The following is a 16,853-nucleotide window of genomic DNA, read 5'->3' on the forward strand; positions in this document are numbered from 1 at the left end:
TTTCCTTTTTTTCAAATAACCTTTTATTTCATAATCATCTGCTTTAGCATTAGTTTAACAGACTGAATTTAGGCCCTAAGCAGACTGGTTGAACTGGTTCATTTGAAACATGAAGCTGATCTGAATTTTCAAGCCAAGTTCAAAATGAAACCATTTACATTTTCATGCATGTCCTCACTAGTTTTTGGCTGAAAGGAAAAATCCTGTGTGGATAACCATGTTCTCAAATACCTTTCTCCAGCAAGTGCTTCAGTGGAAACCATGGAGTGCTGAGCACTCGTGGCCTCTCATGTCACTGGTGCCTTCTGAATTTTAGAGCTTCTCTCCGGGTACTCTTTTTGAAACTCTCAGTACCAGGTCTTTTATTTGACAGTTCTTTCAAAGAGTTATTTTTCTCCCACTTTATTTAGCCCAAATGTTCCCCTTTTTTACTCTTCCACTCTTAAGCTGCGCACAGTTCAGCTTTCTCCTTCTGTGTTGGAATTGGCTGCATTTTACTGAGGCTTCAAATAGAGAGGATTTGAGCCTATAAATCCTTACTCTGTGTGAGTCCTTATTTTCACTAATAGCCCTGCTGAAGTCATCAAGACTGTTTACATGAATAGGATCAGGAGTAATTCTAGTTGGGTCTAATTAGTTACACCAATTTAAGTGAAAGCAGAATCAATCCATTGTTTTGCAGAGTATGTTAGGATGAAATATGCTAACACAGAGTATAAAGCCACATTATTGTATATAGCTGCGTGGTTAAGGGACATTGTTGTCTGGCATTTTTCACAAAGAACGATCATTAGTACAAGTTGGAAAAATATAGGGTTTAGGGCTGCATTTTCCCTGCAATTTAATATTACTTGGTATTGGTTAGAAATAAATTGTTACAGACTCCCTTTGAATTCCTTTAGGGTAAATATTTATCACATGTAACATTTCCTCAATATTCTGAATTTTCAATACAATTAGCTTCACTGTAGGTTATTTACTCCAAGTTAAAATTCAAGGAAAAGCCTCCAAGTGTATTTTGAGCTGAGCTATTCATCAGAAGTCCAACGCTATTTTGTTCAAAGTGAACCAAAAGCTGTGGGAGATTTTCTAACTGGGGAACTGCGCTTGCAAGATGCATAAAACTAATGGTGTACACAAAGTATCTTGTTTTTCTTCCTTTCTGTGGGGGGTGTTTCAAATACTCATTACTTGGTCCAAAATGTGATCTTGGCAGTGAGATGTTAACGGGAGGAAAGCACAGTTCTACGAATTCCCAACAGAAGTCTCACAAAAGTATGGAGCCATTTAAAGCCTGTCGACCTAAAAGACCATGCTGTCAGCTCTCTACTTGGTGAACATGTGTGGGTGTGCGTGGGGATGGCCAGGAGGTGTTGGGGAACACCCGCAGCTGGTGGGAGGTGGGTAGTGCTGATCTGTACTGGGCTGAGCTCGGAATGTGCCATGTGTACCGCCGTGCTGTTGAGACCGTTAGGCTCATTTCACTTGGGAAGTCACCCTGAACCGTAGATACACAGCTCACTTTGCACTAGTTGGATATTTCGGAAATTTGTTCCAAGTTATAGTTCAACAGCCTTAACATGCTCTTGGGCTCTTTTGTAGGGTTGCAGGTTTTTAACTTCTTAGTGAAACCACTTTATTATAGAGACCCGATCATGGTTGGTAAAGCCTATTTAATCACAAGCTTTATGTGTTCCAAAATCAGAAGAATGGCAGTCAGTGAAATTTGCTTGAAACTGGGGTCGCATTGTCTCCTCCGAAAGTGGTGAAGGGTGTATTAGTCTGGATGCAGTTTCACATTACACCAACTTTACCACCAGTAGATTATAAGAGGTTCTTGCCTTTACCATGTTTAGTGATGTTTCTGTGGGTTATACTCTGTACTAGCTCAGTAAAATGAGCCATGATAAGCTGGGGGGTGAAAAAAAACAGAAGGGTAATTCAACTGAACCGATGGAAATCCACAGGGAAAGGGGTAGGATCCTTGGGTAACTGTAGGAGACCTTGTGACAAGGATGGTCACCTCACAGTGACATTTTCAAAGGCTATGGTCTAATCACTGAGATTTAGAACTAAATTTAGCATGTTCCTGGAGTTAAATTGAAGATGGTTTATATAATTCAGAGTCCAATCCCACGTTTGAATCACAGTAGTTTCAGTTGGGTTTGCTTGCATAAACATTAAAGCCAACATATACAGCATCTGCTGCTATGGTTCATGATCCGTCCCAAGTTCATTTAAGTTGAGCAGTGCGGCAAAGAGCTTAATTTCTACTTCATCCATAATGTGATTTCTGCTAGGAGTAAAAGCTGGAGAGGATGAAGTCTCTCATTGCTTGCTTTTAGGATGGACAGGCCAAAATATTAAAATGCCCCCAAAAATTCAAGATATTTTAAAGCTTTCTGAAAGCTCTTTTTGTCTTTTTTTTTTTTTTTAATGTTTCATTATAGTAAACTTCAAAGAGTACATTTGATCTGCTGGTATGTTTTTGACTGTATCCACCAGGAGTTCACTTAAGCCAAGCAGTGAAACAATAATGTATGTTGTACAGCTGAAATGAAAATTAACCTAATGTACAGTATTTGCTACATTGCACAGCTGAAATGAACTCCTGGTGGACAGTGGAAAAACATGCTGGCGGATCAAATACACCTTTTGAAGTTTATTATAATAAAATGAAATAAAGCCTCCAAGGGAAGCATTTACAAAAAAGAAAGGCTTAGGAGGGCTACAGCTGTTGTATACTGTTCTCTTTTTTATTTTTCTTTTTTTCTTTATTTTTTTATTTGCTTTTACTAAGGCCCCGATCCAGAGCTTACTGAAGTCATTGTGAGTCTTCCTGTTAGCTCTGTTGGACCCTGGTATCAGACTGCTGGGACCAGACTGGTCGCCTTCTGCTGAGAGCCACGTGCTTCACCAGGAGCCTCATTGACTTCATTAGGGCATTTTGTCACGTGTGGCCTGAATCATTCACCAGAACCTGTTGTATAACTGAAGAGCCAATTTTCTTGGTAGGATTCTTCATATAGAGAATCATAGTATCATAATTTTCAGTCAGTCAGCATTTTGCTCCCACTAAACAAATCCTTCACCTCCATTCTTTACTCCTGATAAATACAATCATAGTAGTCCTGGTTTTAATCAGAAGATTAAAAGTGTCCAGTGACTTTATCTGGCGTTGTAAGCCCTCTTTGCTGTGGAAGATTAAGCTCTGCAGAGGTTAGTGTGTTTCCATAAGCAAAACGAATTTTTTATTGACATCAGTAGATTAAATAAAATTGCCTATTTGGAGACCTCTTCCTTCTTTTTTTTTTTTTACCTGAAAGGTGATTAGTGTGTCCTGAGAAGTGTCAGTCAAAATACTGGAGCATAAAGTACTCAGCATTGCTCCTCTGGCCTCTCTAGGCAGTTTCAAAGGATCAGACTGAATACAGTGAGCACTTGCGAGTGAGATTGATGTCATTTCCTCCATCCAGCGTTATGCTAGTTAGGAGAACAGAGTAAGTCCAAAATCAAAGTAACATCGTCTTCTCTCTAACCCCTATTTAAGGTGAATAATGAAGCAAGTTCTGTGTATTTATATGCATCCCCCATGATTCTAGTAGATCTGATGTTGCATCCATTAGTTTGCTTTGACAGAAAGAGGTTGTTTTGACACATGGCCCAGCGGGAGAGCATTATGCATCCCATAAAAGCTGCTCTGGACAGCAGAGGTCTCCAGTCCCAGTGCACACAAGCAGTCCACAGATAGCCCGTGGGTCACTCGTGGTAGCCAATGTTACCAGACTGAGAACATTATGTTGGGATCTTCAAAGGAGCCAAAGGCAGGTAGGTAACCACTTCAGCCTGAATTTCCATTGAGGCTTCCTACGTAGGTCTTACTGCATGAGCTTCTGGAAATCTCAGCCTTTGCGACATACCGAGCGTTGCTGCTGGGCCTCTTGGGACCTCATTCGTGTTTGCTTTGGTGCTTTCTAATAGAAGCACCCAGCAGGCTGGGCTGCAATCACAGTCCGTTTGTGCAGAACACTGGGAGTATATATAATATACATCATGTAGGCTCTATACATATATAGTAATATGTTGGGATACATATAGTTCCCATGTCCAGTGCAACTGAAGTTCTTCATACACAGAGTGAAGCTTGGGAAGATGAGGAGTTTCTGTAGACCTGTTTGCAGATTGCTGCTTCGGGCATGGGACCTCAACTGAACCAGAAACTGAACCCAGATCTTCTGTCTTAGTCCGGTGTCTAGTCAGGGCACTGTCTTGTGCAGGATCAGGTCTTTTGTTTTAGTATTACAGAACTGCAGCTTGATCCTATAAACTCTCTGGGGGTGTGTGTGGGGGGGTAATCTGTATTTATGGGATTAGTCCCACTGAAAGTACTCCTGTGTAAATAAAGTGTACTTGTAAGAGTAAAGCTTTAGCAGCATTTCAGATTTGTATGTAGAAGAGGTGCAATGCTGTAGCAGACAGCACCTGCCGGATTTTGCCCAATATTTTTTCTCTGTCAGCCCCCGATGTTAATGGGTGGCAAACCAGGACTTATGTGGATCCTAAATTGTATTTGTTTGACAGATCAGGCATTGTCTGTGTGTTCCCCTCCCCTTCTTCTGGAGCAGTGGGCATTCCCTGCAGAAAGTGAAAACTGAATGAACTGATTGCTTAACCTCTCCTGACTCTACCCTGGTGGTAGATCATTAATGGTGTAGAAAACGAGGGCCAGCGCTGGCAGCACAGGGTGGGGTGCGTGTGCATCTTTAAGAGATTTATGTGGAGGTCTGAGATGAGGAGACAGCACTGTGGTACATCATCATGCAGGAGACATCAGAGACGTTCTTCTTCGCTTGGATGCATTATCATAAAAAGTGATTTAGACTAGAGCTGATTGATGCAAATGGTCCTCTGTTCTTTCCTATCATTAGCGGCCTCTTTCAGTGGCCAGAGGCAGTGATTAAAGCTGTCATTTGGAGCTGCTCATTAAAGACAAGCACCCTAGTAGCAGGAGGAAAAAGGTTGAAGAAGCATGATTCCCCCCCCCCACTCCCCTTTCCTTTAAAAAAAAAAAAACATTATCCTTTTTCCAGTTCTGGCTCTACAGAAAAGTCTTTATTTGATGTGAGTGAAAATGCAGGTGGTTTAAAAAATAATATCAGAACTACATTATTGTCACTTAATATTTTGAGGACAGTGTAGTGCAATGTTAAGGTCATTATAAAGGTATCACTGGGTGTATTTGTTATGAAATAACCTGATGAAATACTGAACAACATTATTCACTCAAGCCAGGGATTGCCACATGAAAACTGTATGGGGCTGTAGTGACTGTTCTTTTGGGGGCTGGCTGAGAAGGACGAGAAGAGGCACATGTGGAGCTGCTGGACAGTGATTAGATTTGACATGCTTTAGCATAACAGATTTGCCTCTTCAGACTTTAAATTCTTCAGGGCAAGGTCTTTGTTTCACTATAGATATGTACAGAATGTCACACAACAGAGCCATAATCCTGAGTGGGACTTCTGGACATTATCATCCCACAAATTAGAAATTGGGGCAAATTGTTGACGCGTCTTGGGGTTGTATTTTTGTATAACCATGGACTATGCAAGTCATCCGTAAAGTTGTCCGTGGAGTAGTCATAAAGCTGAGGATCCGGTGATTATTTGGGGAATCCTGAGGGTCTTTGGTTCACACCTCCATGCTCCAAGATCATGAGCAAGTTGCCATTCCTCAAGGACAATTCCTCCGTGTCCTCATGAGGAGCGAGGCTGGCGGAATGCTCCGTCCTTCCACTGTTGCTGGGGATTTAATGATTCGAGATGGTGAGGTGTCTGGGTAGAGAGGTGGAGGAGTGCACGAGAAGGGGACAAAAGGACACAGATTAGAAATAGCAAAGCCTTGTTAGAAGCCAACTAGCCTCTTGCTCTTTGGGAAAGGCGGTGGCAGCCCGCGGGCAGGTTAATTGTGTGCTGTACACGTCCTCTTCCCCGCATGCCGGCTGCTGTCAGAATTAACACATTTTTAAAGAGGTCACAGCCGGAGAAGCTCGATAAGTGCTTTTAGGCCAGCCTAATAGAAGATGCTGAGGAATGACTGAGGGGAAGTTATGATGATAGTGAAGGAGTAATTTAGCATATTAGGGGAAATATGTCAAACCAAACTGATTGCTATAAATACAGCCTTCTTATTTCGGAATCTGGCTGTGCCCCAAGGATTTTCCTATGAAATTATGGAAGTGCAGCTTACTTATTACTCGCTGACTTTCACACCATTGTGCCTTCTTTTTCGGTCATGTGCTTAACGCTATCTAATTGGTACCTTTCTGAACATGCTCATTTTTCTTTTAGTGATCCCATGTGAGACAGAAGAGACAATGTTGTGACTCTGAGGGGGTGGCGACTTCCTTAAAGCTGATGTTATTCTTCAGGAGAACCGTTCTGCTTAGAAATTTTCTGGCTGGGGCAGGTTGCAGGGTGTCACAGTGTGGGGTGTAAAGGGACAAAGGGCTTTGGTGCTCAGCCCTAAATGCTTGTAGAAGGAGAAGGGGGCACTTGCTGGGCTGCGCATAGGGGACGGCTTTGGGCAGAGCAGGTGGTAGAGGCAAGAAGCAGAGCTTGCTGAAGGTAGCTGGTAACAGCCAGTTTGGGATTTGCCTGTGATTTTAATAGCTAGCTTTTCCAAACTGGGCCAAATTGCTTCCAACAGAGCCTACTTCTGCTTGTCTACTCGAGTGTGATCCTACTCTCATAGCAGTCATTACACTTTATACATTAGATACATTATATTTTAATGTATATCCTCCTAATACTCAAATAATCCTTAGTGTTCTGACAATGGTAATAAATTCCTTGATATTAAAATGCCAGAATAAGTGAGCATTTCGTGTGTCCTGTCATTCAGGTTTTGGCCGTAATTGATCTGAAGAACAATCAAGGCTTAAAGATAAGTACTTTGATTTTGGAAAATGCTCTGGTGCTTATCTCCTAGAATTCACTTTGGGCAGCAAAGACACATAATATGAGGGAGGAGAAATGTAGCTGCGTCAAAAGAATTAAACATTACTGTAGTTTTACTTTCTCCTCCATATGCATCAAACCTAAGTTGCCAACAATTAGAAAGTAGGAAATACTGTTGGAAATGTTTTTTTCTTCTTCGTTTCAGTTTTCCTTTATGCCAAATTACAGATTTTCTGCATTCGTCTTGCTTTCCTTCTTCTCTTTTTTGTTACTATCAATCATATCAGTGCAGCTCCAGCTCTGCACTGGAAGTGGGACACAGCCTTCCTTGAGGAAGGCCACGTGTGTGATTTGTGGCGTAACCAATGCTTGCCACCAGTGGGGAGTGTCGAGCGTGGCACGGGTGTGACATGCGCAGCCAGTGCACCTGATGTCATGGGCAACACAGGTGTTTTATTCGGGTATCCCCAGCAGTAAAAACCTCCATGGGCTGAGGGGTCTCACTGGCAGTGTCTCCTATCATTTTTGCAATAATAAGCTTAAACTAAATGACTGTTAAAGGATTTTACCAGACTGTGGGTATCTCTAGGCTTGCTTTATTAACAACTCAGAGTTGGGCCATCACCTCAGTGAGTGGCAACAGCTGACAAAAAGCGTCTTATATTTATATGGTTCTTCATAACATGCAATATTCCTTTTACATGACTTTCTCAGTAGAACTAAGGAGTGACATTAAAGAACGTGTTAAGATGAACACTTTCATTATCCTCTCTTGCATGTGTTTTGGAGCAATGCAGGTTGCTTAATCTCTTCACTTTTGACGTTGCATTATATGTTTGACTGTTGCATTCAGAGTGGGCTGCACAGGAGACCTTTCAGTAAAACTGCTTCTGCGATGATGATGGTATGGATTATTTTAGATTCTGTACAATACCGTATGTATACGTGATGCTTTACAGCGTGGTTGGTCTCCACCTTGCAAAGCTTACAGTTCTGTGCTCTTGTCAGTATTGCTGTCAGCCCCCCTGCCCAGCAACCAGAGGACTGGAGCTGTGCAACAGCTTATTGACTTTGAAGTTAGTCCCAAAGAAAACAGCAGTTTGGCCCCACGCTGGCCTGGATTTAGCTTGGGAGCTTGGAAGACACCAGTTCAAGCACAAAGGGCAGAGAGCATGGTTGAACAAGTGTGAAGCTAATTTAAAATTTCATTTTGTTTCATGTGTTTTTACCAGAGAGCATCTTAACAACTCTCAGGTCAAGAGAGCATTTTGAAACTATTGATTAATATTGTTCATAAAACAGTTGCTAAATGAGGCTCAGGTTAGGAGAACAATGTATAGGTGTACGCGTGCATCATAAAATGTTGGTATATTATTATTGCTTATGTATGTGTAGCCTGTGTATTCTGTCTTCCTGTCTCAATATAGTTGTGTATAGAAACACCTGAAAATGCCTTCAAAGAAACACAATGATGTAAAAACTTCTGGATCCTAAACCATAAAGTTATCCTCTGTTGCTGTCAAAAAATTAGCTATACATTTCACATTTTCTTCCTGATGGAGAAGTTGCAATAATTTGGGGGTAAATTAAAAATACAATCCAATCATTTTCTTGTAAAACCTGGTGCTGACATTAGCCTTTAGTTATGACATTGCAATTATCTCCATAGCAACCCGGTGTGATATGACAGCCACGATGACTGTAGGTTCATGTGCTCTTGAGCTGGAGCCAAGGGAGCTGATTTCTTGCCTGAGACATTCCTGATTTTCTCCTTTCTCACGGTAGTTTTGTGTTGGTGTAACGTGGCTGCACTCAAGTCCAATACACCTATTCAAAGAGCAAAGAGTAAGATTCTGTGCATTTATGAGAGTCTTTCAAGCATATTAAGGAGCAATATCTTATATGATCTCTTCCATTAATAAATACTTTTGAGAAAACTCATACATGAATACAGTACTTTCAGGCCATTACGCACAGGAATACATTATCAGTATAGATTGCACCTTTGTTAACTGTAAAGCCTGTTCTTTAGTCAAACACATTTTGTGTTTCCCTGAAGCCTAGCAGGGTACCAGCCTGAGCAAAGCTAAGAGAAAAAGAGGCTTATTGCAGATTGAAATGGCTGAAAAGTCTAAAAGGCTACAAGCCAAAATCTGTTTAGGTTGGACTGTGTTTATATGTCTTAATTCCTTGTTCCACCCTTAGATTCCCCAGTGATAGTCTCTGACTCTTTCTTAGGATTACCTGTCTCCTGTGCTTTCCATTTTAGTCATCTGTTGAGGTTATGATATATAACTGCCCCTTCAAACTGAGGTTGCACTGCAAGGTTTGGAGAACTTTGGAGACCATGGTAGTGCGAGTGAGCTGAACCCATAATCTATTCTAACATCTCCACTTTTGAGGAAATGGGGAGGCCGGCTGGCACACTGAGGCTAAGCAATTTCACTTCAGCACTGCATTTCCAGCTCTTACAGTCACCCAAACTGGCAAGAGTCAAGCCTGTAGCACACTCAATGTGGAAATGACTTCTCAATACTAGCTTGAGGCATTCCATCTTAGAAATGCATTGCCAAGCATGCTTATAATTTGTTAGGCAAACTTAAATTATTCTTATTCCCTTGGTACAATCAGGGATTGAATGGTAATGGAGCCATCCACTGCCAACATCCATGCTTTTGTATCTAACTGTGGACACTGCTTTATGTATTCAATTAGGCCACCAGGTTGGAAATGCTATTATCACACAGTTCTGTAAAAGTGATGGTTATCTCTCTCTCTCTCTCTCTCTCTCTCTCTCTCTCTCTCCAATATGTCACTGCTACCACCTTTTAAGAGAAGAACTTGTTTTCTGCAGGCATCTAGACTAAGATGTATTTCACCACCCTGATGTGTAGCGAGTTGGGTGATTAAATTTCTGTGTGGTGAGATAAGACAGCCTCCTGAAGGATTTATGTCCGTGTCGCTCTGTAGGCTATGTATTTGCTTTTTTGTTATCTTAGTGAACTGTGCTGGAGGTGTTTGAGGGCTTGTGGGGGGCTTTTCTTTTTGTTGTTTTCTGGCTTTTGCCCCTAGTATCCCTGTAATCAGATTTTTTTGAATCAACTGGCCCCCAAGGGTAAGCTGAAAAGAGACATGGGACCATGTTATGCTTGGTGTATGATTCAGTGATGGGAAGGAGGGTTGTGATGCAGAGCCTGGGAGCAAACAGGAGCGCGTAGGCAGCTCTGCCTGTGGGGTACTAGAAGGAAGGAGTGAGACTGCAGAGAAATTGGCTACCATGGTCTTCCTTGGGGTCATAAGCTGTTACTTCAGTAGCTCACCCTTCCTCCTGCCTTCATCCTGCCTCTTCCCCATGCCTGTGGTGTCCTGGGATGCCTCCATCACATGGACACCCCACAGATCTGGTCTCTCCTTCTCAGGAGAGGGACCTGGGACAGGAGGCAGAGCTCAGATAAAGGGAGCTGGTACAGAGGAGCCTCCAGACAGCTCTGGGCCTTTCCTTGCTTCTTGCAAAGCAGGAACAATCAACTTGGGTTCTCCTGGTGCACAACAAAGGTGCCTGTGACATGAAGGAGAGACTGCTCTAGCCCCCTGGTTGTGTAAATCTGCTGAGATGTCACACAGTCAGCTCCCGATGTGCAGAGGATGGGAAAATGAGGAGCAATGAGACCACAACCAAACAACAGGGGCAGATCCTGAGAAACCGTAAAGATTTTGGAAGATACTGGCTCAACACACCCAGAGGAGCTAGAATTTAGCCACTGCAGCATTCCATGGGGTTTCATTCACAAGGAGCTCAAAGCTGGACTTCAGCATTGCACTTCAAAATATTTTACTTTTATTAAATCTCTCTGAATAGCTGTTTTGCTGCCAGCTTTCTTCTAGGCTCTGTTATCCAGTCTTTATGCATTATTTCTTCCCTTTTTTGTGAGAATGAAAAAGTGACACCTTACCCTCCCGCAAAGCAAAATTGATCTTTCTCAGTACTGACAGTTGGTGTTTGCAAAATATCTCCATTTAAAAGGTTTGACTTTCCACCTGAGACCTCCAGTAAATCTATCCACTGCAACAAATGGAGCTAAGAAAACTCTGAAAGGAACTAAAATTCCCATGTAAACATGATTGAAGCATCCCTTTACCCAGCAGCCTTAGCACTGTTTTTTCTAAGGGTGGGAGTTTGACTGGTTTTGTTTCCTCCCACTCCAGCTTATTGGGAGGGATCTGTGGCTTTCAAGATGCCGACGATGAAAGGACTGACCCTACCAGCATCACTAAAGTTTGGGCTTCAGTGGGACTATTCCAAGTCCCGTTATGTGCCGTTATGTAGGCTTGATTCAAAATGTGCTGAGGTGTCACTGGAAATCCTCTCATGCTTTCTATGGGGCCTTAAATTTTTGCAGATCAGCTTTTCCAGCGTCTGCCACGCTGCAGAATGGCTCCTTAACCGTGGGGTTCGCAAGCAACATCTCCCCTACTCTTCGTGCACTCTAACTGGATAGAGAGCTATTTAGGTTGGCTTAAGGTTTTAGTTTCTATATTAATTCTCTCCTGACCCTCGTTAGCTGAAAGGAAAAAACAATTCTGAAAGGGTTTGATTTCCTAATATTGTATCTTCTGTATCTGCAATGCCTGTTGTGGCCTATTAAGAATTAAACTGAGATCACTAAACTCATTTCATTTATGCCTTGGGCCTCATTCAAACCCTGGTTTCCCAGCAAAGTAAGGCCAATGGATTAACGTTTCACCTAGCTCAATGGAGTGGTTTTCATCTCTTTTAATGCCTTTGGCATTAAGGAAAAAAAGAAAGAAAGGGGAGGAGGGGGGGGAAAAAAAAGAGGACGATGCTTTGACTGAACCAGAGCATTTTGTTAGTGCTCCGGCAGTGCCTTTACTGGGATTATTTTGTAGTGTGCTGGGCTTTATCCCACTTCCAGTGGAAGGGGAGGAGTGGCAGAGATGCTTATTGCATCTTTATATTGTTAAGCAGTTTGACTGCAAAATTTTTTTTTTTTTTTTGAAGGGATTTGGGTCTCTCTCTTTAAAAGGCAGACTGGTCTTCCCTGGCCACGACCAGCAGCATTAGCTGCTGTCAGACAAATTACAGTATGGGTGAAGCTGTGATATCGACATGTGCGACTTGATCTTTTTTAATGGGGGCACCACAGGGGTTTCTGACTGCCCCACTGAGCTTAATGTTCTGTAAGGAAAAACAGACACAGAACTGAAGGACATTTCTAATGGGCTGCCTGCTTAACCCTTTGGTAGCTGCTTGCCCGGCTCCACAGCATCTTTCTTCTTTAGGGCAAGTGTTTAAGGAAGCCCCTGGGCGTTTACACTTATCTTCAGCGTACGTTGTTGTGATACCTGGGAAAGCACCATTCTGTAAGGACACGGCTGTCCTTCCTCCCCCTCCTCTTCTCCTTAGTTCGTAATTAAACCAAATGGTTGCAAACTCTCTGGCGAAAGGAGCTCTGTAATTATAACAACAAAATAGCTTGTAAATTGGAGTTGTCTACTTCTTTATATTAACAACAGCTTTATGTACAAGTGTGGCTATTTATTTTGACCTTTCATAATAATTAGCTTCCTAGGGATAACAAATTCGACATCTATGAATTCAGCAATGCAGAACAGCAAAGGTGAAGACCCTTCTGGAGAGTGGGGAATTCTGCAGATTTATTTGGGTTTTATTGTTTTGTGCAAGTGATCCTGTCCTTTTTTTACTTAGTTAACAAGCTCCAAAAATCTAAGCATGCAAACTGCAGGACCCAAGGATTTCAGTAGGTACATCCTCTCCCTGTATACCTTCTTACCAGCTCAGAGTACAGCTCAGACAGGTATGTAAGGCTCTGGAGGTGGGGCAGGACCAACCACCGCTTTGCAGAGATAGAATGCCAACCTTGCAACGGCCACCAATTGGAAGGTCAGCTTATTTTTCTTAAAACCTCAGGCTGAACATCAGGTATACTCAGGCACCTTGGTTACCCAGTTCAGTTATTTTGCTTCCAGTCATTGTTACTTTACTCCCTCAACTTTTACCATGCCTCAGTTTTCACTAAGCCAGTGGTGGGTCAGCACAGGGTGCAGGAGGTGCATTGGATGCCCATGAAGCCTTTCACTGGATAGATTATTGCAGTATCCATTTATTATTAATTGTCATTAGCACTAAAAAGCCATGAAAGCTCTTAGCATTTTGTTTACTTCATGCAGCTCATACTGAGGGCTCCTCTCTAGCCCTTGAGATAGAGAAGTAGCTGTAAATAGAACTTAAAAAGTAATAAAACCTATGTTTACTGCTGTATGCCACTTTCAGAAGCAACTGCTTATCTCCTGCACTGTGTCAATGGCAAGGATGGGGCTGGAAGGAGCAATGAGGTTTCTTTCATGAAAGGCATGATTTCTAGTTGTTTTGGTTACACCCTGTACCAAAAGCTTAGATGAGAATATTTTAGCTCCTTGGCAAACCCTCATGACAGACAGGTAAGGACCAGGAAATTCCATGTCCTTTTTGTTGGTGTGTTGTTTTTTTCCTGTAGATATCGTCACACACTCAGAAAGACCCATCAAAGGTCACTTAACTATCTTACCATAGAGGTAAGAGGGGTTTTGCCTTTGTGCTGTTGCGTCGGCTGCAAGAGAGCAGAGGTACCTGCTTTGCCTGCAACCTGCCCTTGAAATGATCTGAACTGACAGAGTGAATTTGTACCCTGGGAGGGACACTGCCACCCCGGGTACTGCCACACTCACCTCACAAGTTTGGTTGTTTGTTTTTTTTTTCCTCACCATCAGTTTAGACCTTTAAGTTCCTGGTGTGGAGTGACAGTTTCATTAGCCTGCTGCGTGTTGTGTTTAGGCGCATACAATGGACTAAGCTTGTAAGGGGCTTGCTTAAGAGAAGCTTTAGATAGGATCATCACTTGGGGCTCACTCTGGGTTTCACTGAGAGTAGGGAACTATACAGGAGGACAGAGTTAGCTTTTCACTCCATGCTTTTGAAAATCCACTGCAGATGTATGCAGCATGTCCGAGAGGTAAATCAAGGCACAGGAGTGAATTTTGCATCGATCCTGTACAAATTGAAGTCATATATTTGAGGCTGAGGCTGCCAAGTGTCTGATAGTTTGCTAAAGATTATTTTGTGTATGCTGTCTTTGGTCCTTGCCTTTGCATCTTGTTTTTTGGGTGTGTTTGGGGATATATAAGCATGCCAAAGCCGTAGTTGCAGGATGTGTAATACTAGAGTGGTTCATTCCTGGAATATCCCAACAATATTCATTTGAACTGAGTCAGGTGTATTTATGTGGTTACATTTCTGTCCATTTAGCCAAAGCATGTGATAGAAGTTTATGATGGCTTTTGTGCTCTCTGCTGGCTTTATATTAGCTGTGAGATGACAGATGATACCTCCTCCAGGGTAAAGTTTGCTGGGACAAACTCGCCCATCAACTTTTTTTTTAATTTGCATTGGCAGTGTGAGTTGATGCACAAGCAGCCCTTTGAGTTAGAAGGCTGCAGGGCTTTTCATCAGGTAAATGCCACCCTAAAACTGGGTTTATTGTGCAATCAAACCACCATCTTAGTGCCTGTCAGCGCGGAGGGCTGCTGTTCCCTCCCTTCTTGCACCTACGCAAATACTGTGTATCTGTTTGTGTTGGAGCAAAGCCACCCTATGCACACTACCCCTTGTTTTGCAAGGAATAAAAGTGTGTGATGTTGCCAGCTGATTACTGACAGACAGGGAATACATGGGTATTTAAATTTTATAAACACCCTATCAGGGAGGGTTTGATATTGTTGCAAGGACAAGTGGGGTAAAAATCTTTTAAAGGAAAGTAGCATCTGAATACTGATCAACTGAAGGAAAATGTCCTCGTGGTAAAGTCTGATAAAAATTATGAAAAATTGTCCCAAGAAAGTAGGAGGTGCTCCATCCATTGCAGGCGCAGCACATTTACTTTGTCACAGAGCAGGGTTACATTGCTGACCTGGGGCTTTTTCCAGTTCTGCACTGTGTAATTCTCACAGTGAGGTCAGAAGTGTGACTTCAGCAACATGTATCAAAGAAAATAATATATATGTATATGTATGTTTTTGAGGTGTGTGAGTACTTTTTTAGCAACCCAGGACAGCGAGAGGGGCACAGGCTTTCTGTGCTCGGGGTGAAAAAGCCCATTTTGTTGCGCTTGCACTTGCCTACGCCACTGCTGTTGGCCTTTGCGCTATATCAGCAAGTACCCGGGGAGCAGCAGTGCTGGTTTTTGGGGTTAGCATCTGTTACTTCGAGATCCTGAAACATTAGCCGCTGGCAATTAATATAATTACGTCATTAGTGTCACACCCCTGATGTTACTGTGTGTCAGAGTCAGACAATTGCAGTGTTGTGATTTCTTAGTTATGTAAAAGGCGATTAAGGCAATTAAGTGGGTGATTAAAGCTGCTCAGTCAGAGGTTCTGACTGATGCTATTACCAAGACGCAGCAATGGTGTATAGTAACAGTGATGTACAGTACCCCCTCAGCAGGGTTTGCTCACAGCCAAGCGTCTGCGGTGTTTCTCGGGTTAGCTGGCCCGCACCCCCACGTCTCCCCCCTAACTCTCTCAGCCACTGTGATTTACTAAAAGGTGTTGTTTGGAAATGAGCACATACAGCATCAACTACATGGTTAAATAAAAAGCTTCAATGTTCCCTTTGAAATGAGCATTATTGGCTTTATTTAATTAAATATGGATTTACACTATAAATATTGGAGCTCATAGAGCCCATATTTCAATTAATGGATCATTTATATGTCATGCTCGCTTTGTAATTACTGGAATGTGAAAATACAATGAATTGAAATGATTTCCCCTCCTCTTCAAATAAAACTGAGCAAGAATCAGATAGAGACTGTTTTCCTACCCAGAAGTGCATGGGCACGTGCCTGCACCCGGGACAACCACACATGTACAAGGCAGAAGAGGGGTTTTGGCAGGTCATCGCAGGAAGAGCATTCAGGTTTTATGAGGCAACTGTCTTAATACCATTGGTGATGCTGTAGGACTAAAATCTGCGTAAATTAAATTTCCACCAGGGTGAGGCTGGCTGTTAAGTTGACAAATACAGTGTGCCATTTGGTGGGAATGATGTAGACTTGTTTTGTTTCTGGTTAGAACACCAGACATGCCTGTTCAGAAGCTGTACTTCGCAGTGCTGTCACAAACTGTTTGATGGTGAGTTGGTGGGGCATAGCCTGGTTTTGGTTTTTAGTGCCCAGAGAGCAAAAAGCATAGAAATGCCATTGTCTCTTGTCTTCTGAACACTGCCCACACACATTTATATAGTCCCCTCCTTCTATTTGCAGGGATATGGTATCCATTTTTCAGGGTATTTTATGTTAAAAAGCAATATAAATAAATATGTCAGGCTTTGCATCAAACAAACCCAGTGGTAATTCAGACTGGCACGGATCTGATGTCAGGAAATGGGGCCTTATTATTTTCTGCTCAGCAGAAGAACGAGCCCTGGCCTTGGCCATCTCCTCCTCCCTGGCCCCCAGCCACGTGTCCCTGTCTCACCGTCGCTAATGGCAGCCGGTGGAGCGGGCGTTGGAGTCTCCCTGGCCACCATTTCCTGACCAGCAAAAGGTGGCTCAAAGGGCCCGGCCGTGCGCTGACATGGCATACATAATTCCATCAGAAAATATCCAAGGGTGGAAATCATTGTTCTCCGAACTAGCTGAGCTGGAGCCAGAGCAGAAATACTAAAGTCAGTTGTGCCTTTGAGCTGCCTATAACAGCGCCCTTTGGAGACCCATTTCATACAAAATTTGAAGCCTGTGTTTATTGCCCATTAAAGCAACCTTTATTTTATGGCAAATGTTGCAGTAATTGCCTTTTACGAAGAGCACTTTGTAA

General features: G+C 42.6%; 1 protein-coding gene across 1 annotated transcript in view; it reads left to right on the top strand.

The window, feature by feature from the left end:
- The window catches only part of AUTS2 (AUTS2, activator of transcription and developmental regulator), a 577,537-nt gene that overhangs the window by 444,300 nt on the left and 116,384 nt on the right, over nt 1–16,853 (top strand). The window lies entirely within an intron of this gene.

This window comes from Athene cunicularia, assembly GCF_003259725.1.
Source record: "Athene cunicularia isolate RWA chromosome 19 unlocalized genomic scaffold, athCun1 chr19_part1, whole genome shotgun sequence".
Lineage (NCBI taxonomy): Eukaryota > Metazoa > Chordata > Aves > Strigiformes > Strigidae > Athene > Athene cunicularia.